We start from the raw sequence: 16,635 nt of genomic DNA, 5'->3' as shown, positions 1-16,635 counted from the left end.
AGGATTAAAGATCTGCTCTTATTCTCAAAGGAAGAGATTTAATTGATGATACTACTTCTCTAACTGGAAAACAGACATTTTAATTTATATATATAATCATCACTTTTCATCATGTATTCTGCTCAATTTATTGCTGTTATTTTATTATTGTGTTATTTATAGACAAACTATAAAGCACAGCACTGAATACTCTGATAAGCTTTGCTGAGAAACCATTTTCCTGCAGAATTTTTTCCACTGCCACTACAACCCAACCCAAGTCTGAAACAAGCAGTAGTGAAATTTTCCTTTGAATTACCTAACACTATTTCAAATTTTACATCAAGTACAGGCTTCTTTTCCTTTTATGTGTAGCTCCTCTGTTTATATTGCACTAAGTCTGAGAACCAGTCTTCTGTTTACCAGGGAAAAATAAAGATAATCTTCTAATCTTGCTCCAAGGCAGAAACACATGGCCCAGTTTCGTGGAATACAGTAAATATATCTTGAAAGAAGCATCTCAATGAGTTTGTATAAATGGCTGCCTCACCATGAACTGCAGTGTGACAGGGTTATGATCTCCAAATCTTGCACTTCCCTTCCTTCAAGCGCTGCCAGCTTGAACTCCTTGTCCTGGCTGAAGCAACAGAACTGGAAAACAGGATCAGTGTAATTTCTGTATCAGCTATCCCAGTTAACATGGAAAGAGACTCTCTTAAATGCCAAGGAAAGAAATGTGCATCAAATTCATGTCCCTCAGGTACTAGTTCAGTCAATAACTTCCAGTGGACTCTTTTTGTCTGTTCAAGGAGGGCGTTTACTATTTTTAGTCTGCTAAACAGGAGATTTCTTGTTTTCTGTCTTCAAAAAACCACTACTATGCTTTGTTGAAAATCATCAACATTTCTTTTTTGGTTGGTTCCCACAGAAGCTTTATTAATAAGTGGATTTATTACTGTGTAGCAATCCTATGTTAACAATTACATCATATTAAGCACGTAAGTGCCTATTAAATACAGCTACCAGCATCCTGCAGACATGGGCACATCCATTACAGCCTTCAGCTGTGTGAATACAGAACATTAACTGCAAAGCAGAACATTTCTGTGTAAGGCAGCAGATGGGAGCTCAGTGCCGTGTGCTTTCCGTTCTCAAATGGAGTTTTTAAATCCACCACCTCTCTGGAGGAAATCCACAAATGACCTGTAGGAATGCAAAGCCTGTAGCCAACAAGCCTCTGTGCCTGGAGGGGCTGATCTACCCCCCCCTCAACTTTCCAGCTCCCTGCAAATGGGATGGATCCTTCCAGTTTTCCCACATGGATGATGGAGCCTTGGTGGGTGCTCTCCAGACTCCTGGGCCAGCACTCACCTCCTCAGGAGCTGAACCTCAGACACTGCTGCTCTTCTTTCTCCTCTGTGGGGTGCATTAGCCTTGGTTATCAGGGGAGAGAAATTATGAAGATCTTCGTGTTGCTACGTTCCCAGACTGCCTTAGGATTTTTTTACCATTTTCATTCTCTTCCCTCATAAACCAATCTAATCCTAACCTCTTTTAATGCTGAGCTCTCCACAGAACAAAGGGCAGGGACAGATGTCATAGACTCCATCTCACTTAATAACCACTTTCTCCCTAACATTAGGAAAGGGTGAAGCTGAGGTTGGAAAACCTGTCACTCTTCTGGATTCATCCCACATTCCTAGATTCTTTGCCAGTTTTATTAATTGAACAGATTTTTTGATATAGATTAATTTGAAGAGGTGTTTGCTTTACTGTTTCTTCCGGCTTCATTAGCATTTGAGAGACATTTGATGATAAAGTCTTATTATACCCATCACAGACATTTCAAAATCTGACATTTCCTGGATGATCAGATGGGAATTAACTTTGGAGTACATTGTAATAGGCAACATATTGTGATTTCTAAAGTTAACACGCTGCGGCTGCATGTACAGGAATCCTTTCTGGCACACATTTGCACACCTCTGGTGTCACCAGAGGAGTTACCTGAATTTAACCAGACCAAAATTTGGCCTTTACCTGGTACCTGGTTAAGGAGGCAAAAGGCTGCCATTTTGAGCATGGAAAGCAGAGCTCAGACCAGCCCCTCACAGCTCCCTGCTTCTTGTGTCCCATGGGGCACCTTGAGATCCCTGCCTTCCATGGTGCCCTGCAGGGAGAAGCCCCAGGCCCCAAAGAAGAGCCCAGATGTGCAGAAAGGCTCTGCCAGAGCAGAGGTCTGAGGACCTTTCATGGCCTGGGAATCCACACCATCCCCTTACCTTCTTGAAGAATGTATCTGTGGACATTTCAAACACTGATGCCATCTGCAAGATCCTTGAACAACCTCCCAGGCTAGAAGTGAAACCCATCTGCTCTGTGTTCCTTTCTCTGCCCAAAGAATTGCCAGTGGACTTCACACCTGCTTCTTCTCTATCAAAATTTTATTCCCAGGAAAGCCAAGTTGTTTGTTTTCCTTGACTATAACAGGGCTGCTCTAGCATGCTTTTGAGCAAAAACACACAGTTACAAAACCTGTTTTAGATTATTACAGCAACGTAAATATGGCTGATTCAGGAAAGCTATGCAAGGAATCCTAGTGCATCACTGTGCTGGATGATCCAAGTGCTTGCAGCTTTTATAATTTTCTAAGTTTGTATCAGCTGTTTGTAGATTTTATAATTTAAAAGAAAACCATTACAGATAAGAATGAGTCAGTGCAAACACATGAAAGCAGTTACAATAGCAGAATACAATGGAAAAGCAAAAAGGCAATTACTGGGTTGCTGGTTTTGGCCCGTGTTTGAGAAATGTCTAATGCCATCACATATCAAAATTACACGTAGCAAACCCCTACACTGAATGAAAACTCCAGAAATATCTAGCATCAGTTTCAATAACTGCTGCTGCTGCTGTGCAAACATATATATACAGAAGCACACAAATTATTTAAGCAACATTACCTTAGAGTTTAATGTGTTTGCATTTCTTGCTGCAGGCACACCACAAGGCTGCTATCATAAAACATCCCACACCTACCAATTCCTTCTCACCAGCCAAGTAGTCCCTTGAATTCAAATTATGTAGGCAGCCTTCATGCTGAAGGTGCTACTCATTTTTGCCTTATGATTCCATATTTCTGCTTGTGACATGAGCAGCAAAAAAATCTCCCACCATAAACTGTAGCTACTCCAGGCTAAATCAACACAGTACTTCCCTCTACTCCAGGTCAAAATTTGCTTTGTTTTATTATTTCATCTATATGCTGGGCTTAGTTTAAGGTAGTTTCAGTCCTAAATTCGCTCCTACAGTTGAAAATTATTACGTCAGTACTAAAAATTCATGAAACATCAGTTACAGAATTGACTACAATAAATGTGGAAGCCAGTGGCACTTTAAAATTATCTTGGTGAATTATCTAAATCTGTCATGCTACACACATTTGACGTATTTTCACATATTTATCTCATTTATTACAGATCAATCATTCTGAAGTAAAAGCAGCAGGAAAGACAGAGACCCAAACATGAATGGTCACCTTGAAAATCATCATGGGAAATCCCACAAAATTATCACGTGTGTACAAATTTCTGTTAAAAATACGTCCACGAACAAGTCAGAGCAGGCCACTCTTTGGTGGTCACTGTATTTATAGATGATGTAGGGGATTCTTCAAGCTTCTCATTTACCAGTGAGAAAAAAGTAAATTTACCACATGAAATGCCAGCATAAATGAATATCATGCTCCTTTCATCACTCTTTTTCCTGAGCCTTAATCAGAAAAGAAGCAGACCATCTCCCCTCTGTATATTGGGGGAAAAGTGGAAAAGGAATATCTGAGGAAAAGTGCTCCCAAAAGAGGGAAAGTAATGGGAGCAGATTTGTACATTTGGGGTGTGCCTGGGGATGGTACTGTAGGCTTGGGGGAATGTTTGAACACATAGGTAGTGAAAAATATTGCAACTTTTGAGGCTCTGATCAGTGATACTTTTAAAGTACTTAAAATTCACCAGTTTATACACTCACAACCTTCACCAGCTAAACTAGAGTTGCCTAGGACCCACAATTTTCCTGTGCATTGGTTTGAGAAGTGTTTTCCAAACACCGCAGACCTTTTTGGATTCCCCTGCTTTGATCCCAAAACCAAATACCCAAAACATTCTGAAAGATCCACTTCTATATATAATTAGGAAATGGATGATAGATACAGCTCAAGGCCTTGCAGCTCAAACACAAACCTTGGCCAAATCACTTCACTCCTTTCTTCCTCGATTTGTTTAAGCAGGAAATGCGAATAAAGCCTCTCCCTTCACAACAGCTCAGCCAAAAGGTTTGCAAAGTGTTTGGAGATCCCAGGGGATAAGTCAGCACATAAAAGCATAATATTTTGATTGCAAGGGGTAGGTGTATTTTATCACCTGTTGGATAAGTCAGAGTGCAGAAGATTAAAGAAAGTGCATCAAAGGAAAAGTCTCCATGTCGGTGAGCTGCAGTCCATGCAAATGTAGCCAGCCACAGTCTCCTCACGCTTCAGCTGCTTTCTAAAAGGCACACAACCAAGCCACCACTCTCAGCTGAATGGCTTCAACTTATTAATTCCTCACGGACAAGATAAGGAGATAGGAAACCTCTGAAGCATGTAAATTCCATTGTTTGAAAGTGTAAGCTGTTTTAAAGTGCAGGGCCGCCTAACCCTGCAGAATCATGCCAGATGTTTGGAGCGCTCTGTCAGCACCTGAATGTCACACAGACATCTCCGAATTTTTTTTGTTTGGCTTCAGTTTGCCTCGAAACAAGGAAGAAGTCCTCTCCAAGACGCAGCTAAACAGCTCGGTGGTGAAAAAAGCGGAGCACAAAAACCTGGTAAGAATCCACACTTACAGCAGTGGTAGAAACTAAAAAGAACAGTGGTCAGCTTTGGAAATCAGCTGTGAACAGCAGGTGAGGGATTTAGAATAGTATTTTAACATTTGCCAGAACTGAGCATGGAAAATCACACTGTTTTCAGAATTAACCAGGAATTGAGGGGATCTGTGATCCTGCTATCAGCAACCTGTTTTCTAAGGTAAACTGGAGTCCTTTCCAAAGCAGGAGAAACAGCCTCTCTCCCCTCAGTCCCTTCACACAGCATCTTCAGAGACACTGCAATAGTTTGGGGTAATCTTTACCCTTCCTCAACAAAACTTGTTCAACACAAAAGCTGTTGAAAGACTTTCTTACACAAGCTGAAGCTTGATTCTGATGACTTTAGGACAGAATTCCAGAAATCACAGAAGATTTGTTGGCCTGAGCAATTTTATCCGGGCTTTACCTAAAGCAGCATCCAACTTTCAGAATGGTTCCTTAGGCTTCCCTATTTCTCAGCAGCAGCTGCTTTAGCAGTTCAGCCACCACTGCTAAGACAAAGTGGTTATTGAGGAGAGCCTGAGGAAGAAAGAGGTGCGCTGCTTCCTGAAATGCAATCAGTTCTGGGGAATCAATACTACCAAAACAAAACAGTGACTTATTAATAGACAGTCTTGATTCAGAATGGCAGATCAAGTGATGATTGCACTTTTTAGGTTCATTCTTTGGATAAGCAGGCCATTTTAACTTGTGCCAGAGGTGAGTCTATAAAGGCACTCACCTGCTAGAATTAACTCAAACCATATTGAAATCCCCTCATTATAAACAGCTAAACACGTAAGTGCATTACAGTCCCCAAAAAGGAAGGAAAAGGGGTGGAAAGAGAAAACAATACATGTTTCTGGGTACACCATGAGCTGTTGAAAACATAATAACACTTCTCTGACACCACTGCACACTGGAAGGATTTGGGATTTCTTTCATTCAGTCAAGTAGGAATCACTCAACTCATTTTGATTGAAAACACAGTTCAGTGCTTCGATACACAAAAATTCAATGTGTAAAAAATGCAGTAAAACCACAGATGAATGAAGAGAAAGAAGCATCTCGTTCACAATGTAAGTAAAGGGTGACAAAACAGACAAAGACTCGTGGACAGAGTAACTGGGGCATACACTGAGAAAGCTCTTCAGTGGATTTATGTCAGCATAACTTTACCAGTGTTAGTCCCACCCACCCAGCTCACCAGATCATCAATTTCTTTTAATTGTGAGGGGCAGAAGTGACAGATTCACCATATCGTCAGAACAGAAACCAGAAACTGTATGAGCCTCAGCACTATTGTCCCTACCAAACAGTCACTTCCACAGGTGACAGAAGCCACAGAGCCTGCTTTTGCTGCTTAGTAAAGAAGTCCAAGAGGTCAAAGAGCACCCCAAGAGAGACTGCTGCTCCCAAAATATGCTCAGTGACCTCCCTGGATGCTCCTGCTGCTAAGGCCCAAGCGCTCAGTGAGAACACAGTGCCTTTAAATCTTTTTTTGCTGGCATAGTATAAATGTCTGAACCCTCTGCTTTGCTTGTGTCCTAAAGATGAACCTGGCCGGGATAATTGACTCTCAATCTTCCTGATATAGTTACTGAAAATAACTTCATCTAATGTAATCTCTTTATTACTACTGTAAAACACTTTACTCCTTCTGCAGGTCACAGGCAGAAGGGTGAGCTCTTTGAATGCCTAACGTGGTCTCAGGAACACAAAACTCCAGCAAGCACTAATAGAGCTTCATATATAATCAGCACTGTTCTCAGCTGCAAGGAAATCTGATTTACATCAGGCTACCACTGCAGCAAAGCCAAGAAAGGTCCTGCAGAGATGCAGAGCTCCAATAAATTCCGAAGCCATTTCAGAAATTAAACTGAGGGTCACATCCTGCTCCTGGTAAAGCTGGAGTAATGGCCCTGCATTCAGTGGAGTTATTCTTGATTTATATCATACCTGGTAGCACAATCTGGCCATCAGTCTCCTGAACCAGGCTTCATTCTCTAGAGAACTTTGAAATATTTCTAAGGTTGTTATTTTTAAGCTTGCAGTAACAAACAACAGAATATGGGCTTTTGGAAGCAAAATATCTCCTTCTCCTTAATGAGGGTGTTAAAAGCAGGTCTCCCTGGTGTGGCTCTCAGAAACATCCAAAGCCATGCTGAAAGCAGGAAACAAAAGCAAAATCTGCAGAAGTCTGATCAGCCATAAACCATCACATCTTAGATAATTAGTCAACTTCAACCACTGAAGTTAGGAAGAAGACCAAAAAACCGCCCCCCACAAACAAAACCCCATCCATTTTCTACATCCATTTACCACCAACAGAGACTCTTGGGAGTGGCTGTGAAGCGTGCAGGGTCAAAGGAGCGTGAAAATGGAAAACTTCAGTACCTGAAAGGCTGATCTAACCATGAATGTTAATCCATACACACATTTTATAGTCTGAAGTAAAAAAAGCAGCAACAGCAGCAGTTGGTTGCCTTCTGTCGACTGATTACAGTAGCTGGCACCTTATCAATGCATCAATTAGATTCAGGTGAACCACCAAGCACGGCTATTTAAAAAAAAGCCAAACACACACAAAAAGGAAAAGAAAAATCCTTTCTATGCTCTACATCCTTGTGGAATATGAAAACTAAGGAAGAAAAGCAGATTGTTGTCTGGAGAGCAGAAGTTTTTATGCCACCATCGCAGCCTGAGCCCTTGTTTTGCAGAAGTGGGAGAGGTCTGTGTCCTCTGCAGGTGCTGAGAGCTGAAACAACCTCAGAGGGTCAGCCTGCAGCAAAACAAGATCAAAGCTGCATTAGGATCGATCCAGACCATTGTGGCTGTTAAACTGACACGGCCACTTTTCATTTCCTTGCCAGAGCCAAACTCAAAGAGCCATTACAGGTTGCTCTGGTGACATCCAACCTTTCCTTGGAAAGCCAAACCTCCTTGCCTCCAGTCACTTCCATCTGTAAAACTCTGCCCTCAGGACTCAGCCATCTTTTGACGCTTAGGGCTTGTGACTGGGAGTTCTATCCTCTAATCAGAGATGAAACAATTGGGAAGCCAAACAAACAAGCAAACGAACACCATCACCTCTTCAGGGGTCAGAGCTTATCCAACATGCAGGGGGAAGAAAGCCACAGAAAGCGTGACTCATTTCATGTTTACTTTCCTAGTGCAGTGCCTATCTACAGGTGGTGCTGGGCTGTATCTAATATTGATTTGTGCTGGATATTTTGATCTTACCCCATTACTCAGAGGAAGGAAAGCCTACGTTCATATCAGACACAGCAGAGCAAGAGAACTCCACTTGCTGTGTTACATACCACAGTGCAATTAAAATGATTCATCATAAGTGATCACCAGGATTTCATTGTAGAAGAGTCAAAGGAAAAAATAGAAGTATTCTCACAGAGGCACTAGAAAACTGCTGTGCCAGGACACATATGCTCTATGTTTTAATTGACATTTTATATTAATATTTTTATGGTAAATCTGAACAGAGAGATATGAAACCCACTCGATCCTACAGCAGGAGTTCAATCAGAAGGGGACAAAGCTCAAACTCAACTTTCTTCCTATCATAACACATTAATAGATGCCATAAAAAAAATTTAATGTATTCAAAATACACACTGCATGCAGACTGAAAAAGCAAAGATTTAGGTCTAATCTAAAATGGATGAAAAGAATTTTTCCTAAAGACAAAAAAGCTGTAAATCAAGATCAGTTATAACAGTGTAGCCTGAAATAACTGTCTAAGAAAGATCATCCAGAAGAATCCTGTCCTTACAATGACACTTTGGAAAGGAACAATTACACCTTAAGAGAACAGTGCAAAGGCAGGGGTGGGAGCCTAAAGGATGCCTGGTCTTTAGGGTGGAAGGAGTAGGAAAAGCATTCAACCCCAGACTAATTTTAATGAGGAAACGTATTTTTTCACATTCACAAACCAGATATGAGAACGGGGAGAGATGGATGCTTTACCTGACCTTCAGTAAAATATGTCTTTTCAGTTTTCTGAGCCCAGTTTCAAGGAAATTACCACAAAAATATGGGTAACCCTGAGCATGGCCAGGTGTGCTGGCTGGTAAAAGCAAAAATGTTGTAGAACCAGGATACCATGCTAGCAATTGTTCATTAACAAAACATAAAGATGGAAAGTGGATTGAGACTGAAAATGAAAACAGTACAAAAGAAGAAAAAAGATAGATAAAAAACAGGAGAAGAGAACACCCAAAGAAAACCTCACAGGAGAACCCTGTTCAGGTACAAATCTTCCCTCATTTCAGTGACTGGGTTTCAAGAACCACCTGGCATCTACAAATGGGAACCTCTCCAGCCACAGAATTTCAAGGACAAAGTACCACCATTATGATGCCAATCCCGTCTTTTATTATCTTAATAATATCCAACATCTTAATCCATCTGAGGTGATCGGATATGAACACACAACCTTATATTGATCCGCACAAGGCTAAATTTATGTTTACTATATACCTGGCTGACAAGCAATTTTTTTCTGACCTTTTTGTTCATGGAAAAGTACAACTGTCTCTCACATTCAGTATTTCCCTCATCCTGTAAATTACAGAGAGCCTACAGATAAATTGATTTAAGATGCCTAAAAGAGCTGCTGGTGGCCCTCAAACCACTACTTGTAATCTTCTGCTTCCCCACTGAAAGAGTTAGGATTAAACGTGGGGTGTCATTGATGCTAAATAAGTTTCTTTTTACCAGGTTGGAGGTAATAAACTGCATGGAACCCTTTCAAACCAATCTGTCAGAGTGCAATAGGCACAGGTTTTATTTCCTTCCACCAAGTAAGTGCTTGCTGTACTTGCAGCCATCTGTCTTGCGTCCCTTGCAGAAGCAATTTCCCCCTTCTACCTCTGAAAATAGCACAGAGAGCTCCTGTCAGCATCGGGGTGACATTGGCCTGTGGGCCTGAGACAGGCAGCTTTCCTGCAGTTCTGCTTTAAGTAGCAGTGTGCAGGTTGTATGGAAAAGTGAGGCACCATGGAAAACCAGTGGATGTCAGTGGGAAGAGTTAAATAGAAGAGGTAGGGAACATGAGATTTGGTAAAGGGACAGTGAGTAATTTCGGAGCGACCATCCTAAGTGGTGTGAGGGATGTAACCACGAGCTCAGAGAAGTTTTCCACAGGTAGCCATAAGAGAAGGTGAGGTCCCAGGCAGGCAGGATGCAGCCAGGAGGAGGAAAAGCGCTGCCTGTGTGGGGCAAAAAGCCCATGGTAAATTCTCTATTTTGACTCCTGCCCTCAGGCATCTCGCTCAGAGGACAGCTGTAGCAAGCAGGGGAAGAGAGAAGGGCAGTGCTGCTCCCTCCTCACAGGCTCCGTGAGGCAATTTCAGGTACTTGGAATTACAATTGGTATTAAAGTGAACCCAGCTCGGTGCAGGTGAGGCTCTCACCTCCCAGTCTGGATTCAGTCCAATATTTTTAAGACAGAAGGCAGATGGTTTTTAGCTTAATTCTCTGACAAAAGCAGAGCCGTTAAAAATGACGCTGTGTAAGAACCCTGGAAGACATTTGTTTATAAGCACTTTCCTAAATAGCACTGCTTCCTATTTGAAGAAAACAGCATTTGTGAACTATTCTCACCTTTCAAAGACAGGGCACGTGCTGCAGTCAAGATTCTTCTTATTGTTGTTTCATTATTTCTGCAGACAGAGGACAGAACATTGAATAGTAAACGATGAAGCATCCTAAATAAAGATGAGCTAACACTGACAAAAAAGAGCAACAGAATACATTTGCTGAAGCAGTAGCCATGCATCCTTTGTGCTAGTGCACAAAATTCATTAAGAGACAAGTTTTTCATTCATCACTGCAATTAGCAAAGACTTCTTGTTCTGATGACGGGCAAGAAAGTCATAGAGTACCAAAAGAGAAAGGTTTTTCTTTTCTGAAGTGCCAAACCCTCACATTTACACATCAAAGTTGATGCCTAAAGTCAGTGTAGTTGTTACCTTGATTCAGCCATTTCTGGATCACACATCATGTGTTTGATTTTCTGAAAGGCAAAGCACATATGTTTAATCAGAGATGGATATGAAGCATATACATATGTATATTAAGATAAACAAAGTAAAGAGCTCCAGCTCAGATGGAAATCACATCTCAAGCTGAGATCTGTGTATCTGATTCTACACATTCCAAATACAGTTAATTATACAGAATAAATAGTTATAAAGATTGGTGAAATAAACTTCTTTACTTTGTACTGCAAATTCCTGTTTGTAGGGTGATTCCTACAGTGAGGGACTTCAGTTCCATTTACAAAGTTTCATTCAATGTTTATGCTCCTGAGTTTTAAAAGCAGGACATGCACACTTAGCTTTTGTTAGACATAAATGACTGCTTTCACTGTCTTTTGACTTCTTGACTTCAATTTACAAATTTTCTGACAAGATGTTCTAGTAATAAAATCTTATTCCAGTTTAGCAAATTAATTACCCATTATCACACTTGAGTAGAGCAGACTGAGATCAAAAATACCTAAAAGCCTGTAGGCAACCATACCTCAAAGCTGTTTATCGTCTTTCCTAATTTTATTTATCATGGTTAGTTCAGAATCCAGAAAAGAATTACATGAAAACAGATCCTGATGTGGGGAGCAGCTGTGGATATCCACGTTCTCCTGAAAAAACCCAACCAACCAACCAAAACCAGATCCAAAACAACAAACCAAACCCAAAAGATCAACAGCTGAAGGAGTAAAACAGCCTCTCAGGCTTTGTGTTTGTGTCAATTACCACACAGGTCACCTGTCCTTTATTGATAACCTGCCTAAGCATTGCTTTCCTAGAGTATGTGAAATAAGGTGCAAAACTAAAGTGTATTTGTCACACTGCTGTTCAACTTCAATTTGTCACCTATGTGAAATCAATTGTTCAAATCTTTAGGAGGTGTGTGTGGAGGCAAAAAAGGTTAATTCTCTCTATGACCTTACTTAGAAGGTTTCTCTATATTTAGAGAACAACCATTTAGCTAATTACTTTCATCATTCTAAGCTTGAAGGATCAGAGACCCATAGAAAATACTGGGGAACAGCAAACTCAGTGACAACTGTCAGACATCATACAACAGGTCTGGATTGACAGCTGGAAAAGGACAAGGGTGTTTAATCAACAGGAATGTGATCAGGAATCAGGAAAAAAACCGATCAGGAATGTGCAGAACTGGCTATGGCACAGTGGTTACACTTTAAAGATAAATATTTCTTTGGCATGGCAAATGAAACATTTTTAGCCTGTATTTTTCTAATTTTGGAATCATAATCTGAATCAGGTCATTCTCTCAAGATTAAAATTCTGCTTGGTCTCTGCTCTCTTAAATGTGAATTCTCATCTCATTGGTAATCAGCATTTGATATGCTGCATTCTTAACTACGGGCAGAAAGATTTTTTTTTTCCATGAAATGTGATCATCTGGAGTCAGATCCATGAAAAAAAAAAAAGGCAGTTTATTCCAGCAGTGCTCACCTAGTTCCACATTAACAGGAATGTGTTTGTGTGTTTCACCAGGTGTGTATTTCCCAATAAATATTCAGATGTGGAGCTGTGGATCAGAACCCAATAATGTCAGACCTTGCAGAAACACCAGAAAAGGAGGACAAGGTGGTAATTGCCCCAGAAAGCCCCACACAGTGAATGCTTTGACCTCAAAACTTTGACCTTTTTTCTGGCTCCAGATTTATTAGCAGCCCCTTTGCTGCAAAATTCCTGGATGAAGGGAAATAAAGCCATAACTCAAAATATTCTGCCCAGCAATGTGCTAGGAAAAAAAAAAAAAAATTATGTGGATTTCTGGTAGTAAAGAGTGAATGTACCAATAATGATTTTTGTTATTCATACCCAGAATGCACAAGAATTTTAATGACTTTAGTGAACAGAAGCCAAACCCAGGACCAGATGGAAAACAGAATGAAGAAACTCAGCACCAATAGCAATTTTGTACTAATATGAAGACTGTTACACCTTAAACACCAAAAAACCCAGTACACACGTCTCAGCCTAGTCAAAAGAAATAAACACCAACAATAAACAGCATATCTCTGACCCTAGAGATGTTTCAGATTTCTCCAATTAATGCCATTTTGTACCAATCAATATATTTGTATTATAAGAAAAGCCGATCTACTACAATTACAATAAAAAAATACCAAACACCACCAAAATGAATATGTCTGAATATCCACATCTGAATGCAAATACCAGTTCAATCACTGCTTATTTTACATTGGTCTTGTTATTTCTGGGGGAATCTTTTAAAAGTCCCCTCTCAGTCACAGAGATTTGGTTTGTCCACACGAACCAGAATCACACAAAATTTCACCTGCTTGAAATAAAAAAAGCCCCAAACAAATAATGAAAAGAAATTGACCTAGTAAACATACCATAACCAACAGAAGAGATTCTTCAATTAATAGGCACAAATGAGCTTTTCAAGTATTCAGCAATGCTCAGTAAACACAGACCCATCCTTGTCAAAAGTATATTTCTTTTTGCATTTTATACCATGGGTCATTCCAGGATTTCAGCACAACACACGAAGAAGATTCGGTACTTCTTTATGGAAGGTTTTGTCAACCTATAAAAAGGGGTAATTGGGACAATAAAATGCCATAGAAATGCCATGGATTTATACTGAAATTATTGTGAAAAATCTGTGGAATTTTTTAGATAGAATCTTGCTTTAAAATTGTCTTAAAGGATCCTACAGGAATGAATATCACAGATAATATTTCTGTTAAACACTACAGCATGGCCCAATTTAAGATTGGAGCTTTTCCATTAATAACAAGGACTTAAATCCAGTTGTCCTTGACCCTATGTGGGCCATATGCAATACTTCATATGTTTTTAACTTAAATATTTCACATATAAAATAGATAATGTTATTTTTTTATTATTTATATATGTACTAAAAAATATCTATATTTCTAGTCCCATATTTTGGGCTGTTTTATAACACTATGTCCAACAGCAACTACCAGTGTGCAAACAGTTCTACATCAGAAGACAAGGGGGAGTCAAAACTATTACCTACAGCAGCTGAAACTGTATTGAACAATCATAAATTTTGGCTGATTCAAAGCATGCTTTAAAAAAAGAAAAAAAGAAAAAAGAGGTCAGATGAGCATCATCAGAGAACAAACAGCAATAGTAAAGCACTCAATTTTATCTGAAGCAATGAATCAAAACCTTCTAAATAGTAATGAAAAAAAACCAGCCAGAAATACAATACCAGAACTTAAAGAAAGTAATTTATAGGAGAATATTTGTGGCATATTTCCAACCCACTGCAGTAGGAAAATTCATGAATAATATTAGGGGCATTTATGTGATCCACTTTCCTCCTGTACAGTGTTTGTCCAACGTAATGAGATCTGGATTGGCTGAATAAAATACAAATTTGAGAGTGTTATACTTGAAACTGATCATGCATGTTAGGAGGGGGAAAAAAAGGCAAATGGAGCCTTTTTAATGCATATAATCCCACGTGTTAATATTGACACTCAGCTGCACTAATACAGGTTATTGCTACTGAATTAACAATGCTCACAAATTAACAACCAGAGAAGTCTCATGGATTACACTGGCATCTTCTGTATAAACATTTTTTTTAATATTTGTTTCTATTCAGGCCAAGGCCATGACTTTCTAATTTCATTGGAAAAATTCAAATCCCATTCTCTGAGGCAGGCGATGTGGGAGAACTATGACCGACAGAAGATGGATTTGCTTTATTCTCTGAAATTGAAGTGAAAATTACATTTGTGTCATTACATTCTAATACAGTCATGAATATACATACCAAAATACATCTCTCTATATATGTGTATTTATATATCTATATTCAACTTATTACTCTTCTAGACACCAGAAGTTGAGGTTTACAGCTGCAGGAATTCAAATAGGATTAGAGAGAAAACTTTTACTTGTTTGCAAGCCTGGCATAAACTTTGAACAGCTGTTTTCACCAGGCAAAGAGCACAAAAGTCTCTTCCATTCTGAGAAGAAAGCCAGAAAATATTAGATAGGATAGGATGGGTAGGTAGGACTGCAAAATTTCACCCCCATTCATGCCTAATCCTGCTTTATTCATTATAACAATAATCTCTTAAGTAGTCTATACCAGTTGCAGGTATTCCAACACAACTGCACCTTTGCTTTTCCCACACAAATCTACACAATATTTTTATTAAAATAGCCCTGTGGCAGATCAAAGAGACTTTCCTCCACCAGCAGTTGTGTACCTGAAGAGCTGTCTCATGGAACTGAAACTTTGTCCCCTTTAAACATTAAGTTTAACGTTTTCAAAGTGCTGAAACGATTTTGGAAGCCCGAGGCTCCAAGGAAGTGATAAGGACTTTGACAGGGTCACTTCGCCACCGTGAACCCTGCAGACAGACTAAAGGGATCATGGAAAGAAGGAAAAAGAGTTCCCATTTCCCTTTTAATTCAACGGAGGAGGTGCTTTCTTGGGAAGTTTTTATATTATCCTTCTTTTACAGCCTATTTCAGAAACAGCAATTTTCCTGCTTTCTTTCCCTCAACAGAAAGAAAAAGGGAAAAGAAGTAACTTTAGGAGATTAAGATTTTTAAGACACTTCTCCCTAGCATATGTTTGTTTCTTTCCAAATGTTCAATTTATTCAAAGTATATGAAAAATAATCAATAATCAAACAGGTTCAATCAAACAGACTAAACAAAACATACCAAGTTCTAATGATAAGGAATGTGCTGCTTGCATGTTATTAGAAGCTCCACAGCTACAAATTTATGCAACTCAGACCACTGAAAAGGGACAAACCTGGAAGTTCAGAGTTGTTTTGTTCCCAATATTCTTAAGACTCTTTTTTCAAAGTTTTCTGCCACTCGAAAACACCTGCAAGTAACTGAGAAATTGGTGTTCCAGCCATTACTATAATTACCTTAAATTTCTTTTTACTAAATCTTCTAGACAGCTGTTGCACTCTACAGTATTTTGTTTCCAGCATGGGAAATCTGGGCTCAAAGTCCATCTTATACATAATTTTCTATTTCATGGGTCAAGCATCAATAATTTTAAAAAGCAGCTTATATCTTAGACTAAAAAGAAGCTGAGTTCAGAAGCTAAAGCATTTTGTATTCTGCGGAAAATAATTTAAAAAAAGGGAGGCAGGCTTTTGCCAGGCCAGGCATCTGTGCTTTGGGGTTGGTGGGGGGTTTTTTTGTTTGTTTGTTTATTTGTTTGTGTTGGGGAGGCCAGGCATCTGTGCTTTGGGGTTGGTGGGGGTTTTTTTTGTTTGTTTATTTGTTTGTGTTGGATTTTTTTTCCTAAGAAACAACATTTTATACCACTTTTGTTTAACAACATCCACATATTCTAATCTTTGTCACCTCTGGACATCACAGTGTATTGTCAACAGCCACTGTGACATCTGCTAGGGAGGGCAGAAATAATTTGCAGGTTACTGACAGCTGCTGTGGGTTGCCAAACTGTCATTTGAGAGAGTACACTGGAAAAAAAATGTGTGGTAAAAAGCTTTCTTCATGCCCACCCTCTGCTATTATTGTACATTCTCAGCAAAAGCAGTAAAAAGCTTTCTTCATGCCCACCCTCTGCTATTAAAGTATTGTACATTCTCAGCAAAAGCAGCGCACAAAAGAGCCTCACAACTTAGAAGATACATTCTCAGATTAGTGGTCTTCTGAAAATCGGTGGAGTCAAGACAGACCTTTACAAAGGTGTGAATTGCAGCAG

The 16,635-nt window shown here is 39.6% G+C and overlaps 1 long non-coding RNA gene across 3 annotated transcripts; it reads right to left on the bottom strand.

Moving 5' to 3' along the window:
* Positions 1-1,498: 1,498 nt before the first annotated feature.
* On the bottom strand, positions 1,499-16,127 carry LOC108446447. 3 transcript variants are annotated; one of them, XR_001861622.1, is made up of 4 exons: positions 12,369-16,127; positions 10,854-10,897; positions 10,486-10,544; positions 1,499-7,645 (listed from the first exon to the last, which is right to left on the bottom strand). It is a non-coding gene; the product is annotated as an uncharacterized LOC108446447 (long non-coding RNA). The 3 variants fall into 3 exon arrangements; XR_001861623.1 differs by having other exon boundaries at positions 1,499-4,808; XR_001861624.1 differs by having other exon boundaries at positions 13,283-16,127.
* Positions 16,128-16,635: the final 508 nt, after the last annotated feature.

This window comes from Corvus brachyrhynchos, unplaced genomic scaffold, assembly GCF_000691975.1.
Source record: "Corvus brachyrhynchos isolate BGI_N302 unplaced genomic scaffold, ASM69197v1 scaffold565, whole genome shotgun sequence".
Taxonomy (NCBI): Eukaryota; Metazoa; Chordata; class Aves; order Passeriformes; family Corvidae; genus Corvus; species Corvus brachyrhynchos.
The sequence above is the reverse complement of the archived record's forward strand: the minus strand, read 5'-3'. Positions and strand labels throughout refer to the sequence as shown.